Below are 10,000 nucleotides of genomic sequence, written 5' to 3' on the forward strand. Positions count from 1 at the left end.
CGCTGATGATGTAAAAACCTGTTTAAAGTTAAAATTGCATATTTCATATTTGTTAAAGGTTTTAGGATATTGTTATCATCACCCGTTTGTATATATGCCTGTTATCTTGTTTGAATAAACCAGTCCGTTAAGACTCATTTCTACCTGCAGCAATATATTCAGGCTAGATTTAGGAATTTACCTAAGGGGTAAATTAGAGAAATATAAGCTTGGAAAATATGATAAAAAAAAGGTGCATTAGTCATGAGGTCCATGCAAAACACTGAAAGATGACCCTGAGCTATATAATATTTGCTAATACTGTCCGGACAATAAACACACACACAAGCACACACACCTAAACACGCACATAAACACACACACACAAATATATATATATATATATATATATATATATATATATATATATATATATATATATATATATATATATATATACGTATATACATATATATGTATGAGTATGTACATATATATATATATATAATTTATACATATGAACATATATATACATACGCACACACATACGCACACACACACACACATATATATATATATATATATATATATATATATATATATATATATATATATATATTATATATATATATATATATATATATATATATATATATATATATATATATATATATATATATATGTATGTATGTGTGTGTGTGTGTTTATATATATACACACACACACACACACACATATATATATATATATATATATATATATACCAAGGCACTTCACCCAATTTTGGGGGGTAGCCGACATCAAAAAATGAAACAAGAACAAAAAGGGGACCTCTACTCTCTACGTTCCTCCAGCCTAACAAGGGACTCAACCGAGTTCAGCTGGTACTGCTAGGGTGCCACAGCCCACCCTCCCACATTATCCACGACAGATGAAGCTTCATAATGCTAAATCCTCTACTGCTGCTACCTCCGCGGTCATCTAAGGCATCGGAGGCAGCAGCAGGGCCTACCGGAACTGCGTCACAATCGCTTGCCATTCATTCCTATTTCTAGCACGCTCTCTTGCCTCTCTCACATCTATTCTCCTATCACCCAGAGCTTCCTTCACTCCATCCATCCACCCAAACCTTGGCCTTCCTCTTGTACTTCTCCCAGCAACTCTTGCATTCATCACCTTCTTTAACAGACAGCTATTTTCCATTCTCTCAACATGCCCAAACCACCTCAACACATTCATATCCACTCAAGCAGCTAACTCATTTCTTACGCCCGTTCTCACTCTCACCACTTCTTTCCTAACCCTATCTACTCGAGATACACCAGCCATACTCCTTAGACACTTCATCTCAAACACATTCAATTTCTGTCTATCTGTCACTTTCATTCCCCACAACTCCGATTCATACATCACAGTTGGTAAAATCACTTTCTCATATAGAACTCTCATTACATTCATGCCCAACCCTCTATTTTTTACTACTCCCTTAACTGCCCCCAACACTTTGCAACCTTCATTCACTCTCTGACGTACATCTGCTTCCACTCCACCATTTGCTGCAACAACAGACCCCAAGTACTTAAACTGATCCACCTCCTCAAGTATATCTCCATTCAACATGACATTCAACCTTGCACCACCTTCCCTTCTCGTACATCTCATAACCTTACTCTTACCCACATTAACTCTCAACTTCCTTCTCTCACACACTCTTCCAAATTCAGTCACTAATCGGCCAAGCTTCTCTTCTGTGTCTGCAACTAGTACAGTATCATCCGCAAACAACAACTGATTTACCTCCCATTCATGGTCATTCTCGTCTACCAGTTTTAATCCTCGTCCAAGCACTCGAGCATTCACCTCTCTCACCACTCCATCAACATACAAGTTAAACAACCATGGTGACATAACACATCCCTGTCTCAGCCCCACTCTCACCGGAACCAATCACTCACTTCATTTCCTATCCTAACACATGCTTTACTACCTTTGTAGAAACTTTTCACTGCTTGCAACAACCTTCCACCAACTCCATATAACCTCATCACATTCCACATTGCTTCCCTATCAACTCTATCATATGCTTTCTCCAGATCCATAAACGCAACATGCACCTCCTTACCTTTTGCTAAATATTTCTCGCATATCTGCCTTACTGTAAAAATCTGATTCATACAACCACTACCTCTTCTAAAACCACCCTGTATTTCTAAGATTGCATTCTCTGTTTTATCCTTAATCCTATTAATCAATACTCTACCATACACTTTTCCAACTACACTCAACAAACTAATACCTCTTGAATTACAACACTCATGCACATCTCCCTTACCCTTATATAGTGGTACAATGCATGCACAAACCCAATCTACTGGTACCATTGACAACACAAAACACATTAAACAATCTCACCAACCATTCAAGTACAGTCACACCTCATTCCTTCAACATCTCAGCTCTCACACCATCCATACCAGACGCTTTTCCTACTCTCGTTTTATCTAGTGCTCTCCTCACTTCATCTATTGTAATCTCTCTCTCATTCTCATCTCCCATCACTGGCACCTCAACACCTGCAACAGCAATTATATCTGCCTCCCTATTATCCTCAACATTCAGTAAATTTTCAAAATATTCCGCCCATCTTTTCCTTGCCTCCTCTCCTTTTAACAACCTTCCATTTCCATCTTTCACGGTCTCTTCAATTCTTGAGCCAGCCTTCCTTACTCTCTTCACTTCTTTCCAAAACTTTTTATTCTCTTCATATGAATGACCTAATCCCTGACCCCACCTCAGGTCAGCTGCCCTCTTTGCCTCACGTACCTTGAGCTTTACTTCCACATTTTTCTCTCTATATTTTTCATACTTCTCTATACTATTACTCTGCAGCCATTCTTCAAAAGCCCTCTTTTTCTCTTCCACTTTTACCTTCACTCCTTCATTCCACCATTCACTGCCCTTCCTCATGCTGCCTCCAACAACCTTCTTGCCACACACAGCGCTTGCAATCCCAACAAAATTTTCTTTAACTAACTTCCACTCCTCCTCCAAATTTCCAGTTTCTCTTACTTTCACTTCGTCATATGTCATTTTCAACCTTTCCTGATATTTACTTTTTACCCCCGGTTTTATTAGCTCTTCAACCCTCATTAGCTCCCTTTTACATCCACCTACTCTATTCCCCCACTCTTTTGCTACAACTAATTTTCCTTCCACCAAAAAAATTATCAGACATACCGTTAGCCATACCCCTAAACACGTGCACGTCTTTCAATCTTCCAAACATTATTTTAGTTATCAACACATAATCCATTAATGCCCTTTCTACTAATCTTCCATTTGCCATTCTCACCCATGTATACTTATTTTTATCTTTCTTTTTAAAAAAGCTATTACTTATCACCATCTCTTGCTCAACACACATATCTACCAGTCTCTCACCACTCTCATTTTCACCTGGTACGTCATACTTCCCAATGACACCTTCTAACTCTCCAGCGCCCACTCTAGCATTCAAGTCACCCATGACAACTACATAATTCCTTCTACCCAGTCCTTCTACACACCTAGTTAATTCATTCCAGAACTCATTCCGCTCGTCTTCACATTTCTCACTACTTGGCCCATACGCACTGACAAACGCCCAACATTCCCTACCCAACCTAACCCTTACCCACATTAACCTAGATGATATCTCCTTCCATTCCACTACTTTACCTGTCATCCATTCACTCGGCAATAAAGCCACACCTTCTCTTGCTCTTCCCCTATCAATCCCAGACACTCTACCAGACATTTCCCTAAACATCACTTCACCCTTTCCTTTTATCTTCGTCTAACACAAGGCCAATACATCCATCCTTCTATTTCTAAATATACTTCCAATTTCACATATTTTACTCTCTATCGTACTACATCCACGCACATTCAAACACCCCAAAACTAGAGTGCGGGTAGCTGTCACTCTCCCCCCAGCTCCATCTCTTTGTCGATGTCTCACAGGATGTAGATACAGGAGAGGGGGTTCCCAGCCCCCTCGTCCCGCCCCTTTTAGTCGCCTCTTACGACACGCAGGGATAACGTTGGCGCTATTCTAATTCTTATATGCCCCCGTGGCCACAGGGGGCATATATATATATATATATATATATATATATATATATATATATATATATATATATATATATATACAGTATATATATATATATATATATATATATTTATATATATATATATACATATATATATATATATACATGTATATATATATATATATATATATATATATATATATATATATATATATATATATTCTTGTTTATTAAGAACTAATTTATCTTAGTAAGACAATTCCAATCATTGAAATCTTCTCTCTCTCTCTCTCTCTCTCTCTCTCTCTCTCTCTCTCTCTCTCTCTCTCTCTCTCTCTCTCTCTCTCTCTCATTTTTATATCTTATGTTTATTCACAGTCACTTTTTCTAAGAAAGACAATTCCAATCATTAATCTCTCTCTCTCTCTCTCTCTCTCTCTCTCTCTCTCTCTCTCTCTCTCTCTCTCTCTCTCTGTTAAAAGAGTTTGCCTAATAGGTTGAGGTTGTTTCCTTTAGAATTAGAATTAGGATTAGAATCCTATTGCATATCTTGTAAGTTAAGTAATTTGGGTAAGCTTGTCAACAGGAATATCTGCAAAAAGCCTTGATATATATTCATATTTCTCTTTGTATTTGTATGTATCATTTTATAATAACCATTTTAATTTTCCAACTGTCAGTCTTTTGGCACAATACTTAGGAAGTTATAAAAAATCTATATTGATAGCTTTCATAACAGCTCTTTATCATTAATAGATTCCACGACTCAATATTAATAGTGACTCCATTTTACTCTATGTCTTTTTCTTAATCTATGCGTATGTCTAACATAACTCAAATAACTCGAATATGAAATAATAAAGCAAGAAATTAAGTACTAGATCAAGTCGCAGATTTAATTTTACTTTTCAATCATCGAATGTTATGTAACTTACTTTCAGTTTGGAACTAGTACTCTAAATTTGCCGTCCACATAGTTTTGCATATTTATCTACAGGCCCAGCATTCCAGGTATGTTTATTTCCTAGATGTTTTAAGAGGTTTTCTATGAATTCACCAACTTTACATCAGATCAAGTAATTCATTCACATTAAGGTCTGGAAATTAGCCTTTTCGATCAGCTAATCAATGGCTGTACCTGTTTACTTCTATTTGTTGATTTGCATTCAGGGCATGGAAACTAGGGACTGTTGGAGTATTGTTATAATTATGATACTAGAATTATTCAGTAGTGTAAAAGTATATTTGGAAATGTAGTCTTTTGAGGTTCCTCGTTAATTGAAATAAGACCTATAGAATATATCGAGTGGGAGTTATTCAATATTATGAGAAAAGACTTTTAATTTTCCAAAATCTAGACGTTTGAACTAGTCAATATGTCTTGAATATGAAACCTTTTCTAGTAGTCCTTGATCCTGGTTTTATCTTGAGCCTCAGTCTTTTAGTCGATATTCCCTTATCCAGTTTGAAGTTATTTCTAAGGCTAATTTGAGATCCAATAACTCCAGTAACTTACTGTTTTTTGTTATTCTAGCTCCTTAAACAAAACTCAAGTCTAATGAAGTTTTTCAGTAATCAAATTCCAGATAGAAAAAAAATCAATATTTTAGAATAGTTCAAGAAGCTAATTGCAAATCTAGAAAATCCAGTCTTTTACAGATATATTTTATATGATTCCAGGTAAAAGCTAATTATAGTATTTTAAAGATATTCATTAATCCAATTGCAGATAAAAAAAAAACCGCCTGTTTCAGTTAATTGATAATCTTATTGCAGATCCCAAAAGTTAAGTCATTTAGAATGATTTTTTGATATCATAACAGAAACGGAACTTAAAGTTTTGTATAGTTATTTTTTAAAGAAAATTCAAGATGAAAAACGTATTTTAGACCTTTTCGGTAATAGTAGGTACAGAGCAAATGTTTTAGCTGCGTAGGAAGTATCATAAGATTATATCAAAAAAATAGTTTAGTTATTCATTATGAACCAATTTTTGCATAAAGATAGAGTACATTCATATCCATATATTCATTATAACCTTATTTTACTGATATGTGTTTTTTTGCATGTTTAAACATGTAAGTCTTACAATAATTATATCTTCATTAGAGTTATTTCTTTACGCATACACACATATACAAACACACACATACACACACACACACACACACACACATATATATATATATATATATATATATATATATATATATATATATATTGAAAAGTTTGTGGCAGGCATAACAATTTCTATTTGTGTTCTATCCACCAGTATCCTGACATGGATGATTCTATCTTCGATTGTCTTCTTACCATTATGGCTAAGATACAAGAAGATGATAGAAAGGCCTCTGTTGTCATTGCTGGTGATTTCAATGCTCACCATAGGAAGTGGTTAAATTCTGTTTCTCTTACCAATCACCATGGCTTAAAAGCTTTAGACTTTGCCTCTGAATCAGGCTGTGAGCAAATCATAAATGAAGCTACTTACAGGTCTGGTAACTGCTTGGACCTCGTATACACCGACTCCCCTGGCATTATAACAAGTAAGGTTCGTTCTCTAGTTGGGACATCTGATCATGCCTTGATTTCATTAGTCGTGAAGACTGGGCAGCCTGTTCCTGATGTATTTTACACATTTCAGATATATATGAAATCACAAGCAGACTGGAATGGGATTTTGCATGATATTTTGGGCTTGAATTGGTCACAATTCTATAGTAGTGTTGATCCTGCGCGTTCCATTGAATGAGAATCTAGTCAGCATAATTGATAAGCGTATTCCTTCTCGTGTATTAAGGTACCAAGTGAAGGACAAACCATGGTTCAATGATGATTTAGACGTGCGTATTTGGAGAAGGAGCCATATCATCTTTGGAAGGGTAAGAGATCAGATTTAACCTGGAATAACTACACTCAGCTTAGAGATTTTGCTCAGAGTTTATGCTTCAACTGAAAAAGAGTACAATTCAATCATAAAAAAACCCTTTCTGGTACAACCCAGGAGCATAAGTGGTGGACTACCCTTAAATCTGCACTCTTTGATGTAGAGGCAACAGTTCCTCCTTTACGTAAATCAGAAGGCTCAGTCACTCACTGTCCACAGGAAAAGGAACCCCTTTTGGCAGATATGTTTGGCAGCAGAATAATGAGAAACTCGAACTTCCTCAAGCTGAAGCTAAACTAACTAGTTTAGCTTTTCGATCTCATGAAACTAAAACTCTCTTGATGGCCCTTGATGCTTATGGAGGTGTAGATTCAAATGATATTTTTCCTTTGTTTTTTATAAAGACTGCAGATTTCTTAGCTCCAAAGTTATCGATAATTTTTCGCAAGTTAGCTGGAAGAGGACCTTTTAGTACTTGTTGGAGAAATAGTAATGTTACTCCTCTATGTAAATGTGTTTCTGGTAGTTCACGTCCAACTGATTACCGAAATATTTCCATAACTCCAATAATATATAAAAGTTTTTAATGTCTTTCGGCGAACTGTCTCATTAGGTTTGCTTAAGGTAATCATCTGTTCCTTGATTTGCAATTTGATATTTCTGAAGGCCCTGGTGCCTGTGATACCCTTCGTACAATTTCCAGTGCTGTACAGAAATCCCAGATTGTGGTCAGGAAGTTTGTATGATTGACCTTGATTTTAATGGTGCCTTTGACCGTGTTAAGCATGAGGCCCTTGTTTTCAAACTCAAACAATTGGAAGTGGGTGGGTCGTTTCTTAGCATCATTATTGAATTTTTAAGTACTAGATCGTGAAGAGTTGTTGTTGATCGGCACCATAGTGAGTATAGGAATGTGATATCTGGTGTTCCTCCGGGTACTGTTCTTGGCCTATTACTCTTCCTACTATATACACATGACACATGGTTTGGCCGTACTCTCTTTGCACCAATTCCCTCTCCTGAATGTAAATCTGAGGTTGTTGAATCCCTTAATAGAAATCTAGCTAAAAATAGTGACTGGTGCAAATTATGGGGTATGAAGGTGAATCCTAACAAAACTCAAAGTAGGATTGTACTGTACCAACCGTGTGTCACACGATCGTACATAGTAACGACATTTCTTTTTGTATATATATTATGCTTGTATCTTCACTCTCCCCTCGCACTAATAAGAACATGTAATAACATGTCTGTTTTTCTCACCGTTAACTGTTAACCGGTGCGGTGTCGGTTTGAACATGAAATTGCCTGTTATGTTTTGTATGCCCTTTTTGCCCTTTGGTGACCTTGGAGTGACTCGCTCCTCCCGCCTTCCCTCCCCCCCCATCACCGTTACTATGACGCCCTTAAAACATACCTTCTGCAGCAGTACTCGCCGTTGCCAGCCGCCCGTATAGCAAAGCTTTCTCAGCTCTCTCAACAACCATTGGGGGACCAAAGGGATTCGCTCACTCTCAGGGAAATGACCAGTATCATTCGACTGCTGCCATACCCGATGTCGATAGTTTACCCATAAAGGACTTGATGAACAAAGCTGACACCCTTATTGACACCCACTTCATGACCTTCAAGACATCCATCAGCACCTCCACTCCTGACGAAGAGGACACCTATTCAACTTCAACCGAAGCTGACGTGAATGCCGTAGGACACACACGCCTAAGAATGCCGTAGGACACACACGCCTATGAATGCCGTAGGACACAAACGCTTATGAATGCCGTAGGACACACATGCCTATGAATGTCATAGGACATGCCTAAGAATGCCGTAGGACACACACGCCTATGAATGCTGTAGGACACATACGCCTACCCCATGACGAGCCGGTGCGGCAACAAAGCCACCCATCATCCACCACTCTCTCGCGCCCCAACCAACGACTTCTACAGCCACTAGGTGCCACTCATCGGCAGCAGTTTTGCTACTACCACTCCAGATCAGGGCGCCCTATTTAACATGTACAGTATGTCATTTTTAGGAGGGGAGCCATGTACCAACCGTGTGTCACACGATCGTACATAGTAACGACATTTCTTTTGTGTACAGTATATATTATGCTTGCATCTTCGCTCTCCCCTCCCACTAATAAGAACCTGAAATAACATTTCTGTTTTTCTCAACGTTAACTGTTAACCGGTGGGGTGTCGGTTTGAACATGAAATTGCCTGTTATGTTTTGTATGCCATTTTTGCCTGGAGTCTTTGTATATAAAAGTGAGTGTTCTGTAATAAGGTTTCTCAGTTGCTTTCATCCTGCCTTTGAGTCACAACCTTCTCTCGGCTCGTCACAGTAACTAGGTCAAGGACCATGGCTCCTCAACATCCGGATCTCGGCATTGATAATGTTTCTTTAACTTTGTATGACTTTTAAAATTTTAAGTGTGATTCTCGGCAGCAAATTTACTGTTGAGAAACACATTAGATCTGTCTTCTTCAATTCCACAAAAAATTGGCTTATTGAGAAAGTCTTTCAAGATTTTTGGTGATCAATCTATTCTAAGAGTTTTAATTCTTTCATTTTACCTTGTTTCGAGTATTGTTCTCGAGTTTGGTCTTCAGCAGCTGATTCTCATCTTCATTTGTTGGACAAGAACTTATGGTCTATTACGTATGCGGACGATTTTTTGAAAAACAATTATTCGAAAGACAATTGTTTGAAAAACTTTTTTCGAAAACCAATTTTCAAAAACAATTGTTTGAATATGTATTTGTTCGAATTTACAATTGATCGAATTACAAGATATTCGAATAAACAATTTTACGAAATCTAAGTTATTCGAATCCTTAGCATATTTTACTTATCCATAGGGGAGTAATTCGTTAATTGACGAATATTTTAGATTTATTAATGTTTTATTTACATATCTTTGCACATTTATGTCAAATGAGGTTAGTCACGTGTACCTTTTCCATCATCTTTAACTCTTTCCATAGATTTTCGCACTTCTCTTTCATCCGTATCACCTGAATGATTATGTTCT

This window comes from Palaemon carinicauda, chromosome 34, assembly GCF_036898095.1.
Source record: "Palaemon carinicauda isolate YSFRI2023 chromosome 34, ASM3689809v2, whole genome shotgun sequence".
Lineage (NCBI taxonomy): Eukaryota > Metazoa > Arthropoda > Malacostraca > Decapoda > Palaemonidae > Palaemon > Palaemon carinicauda.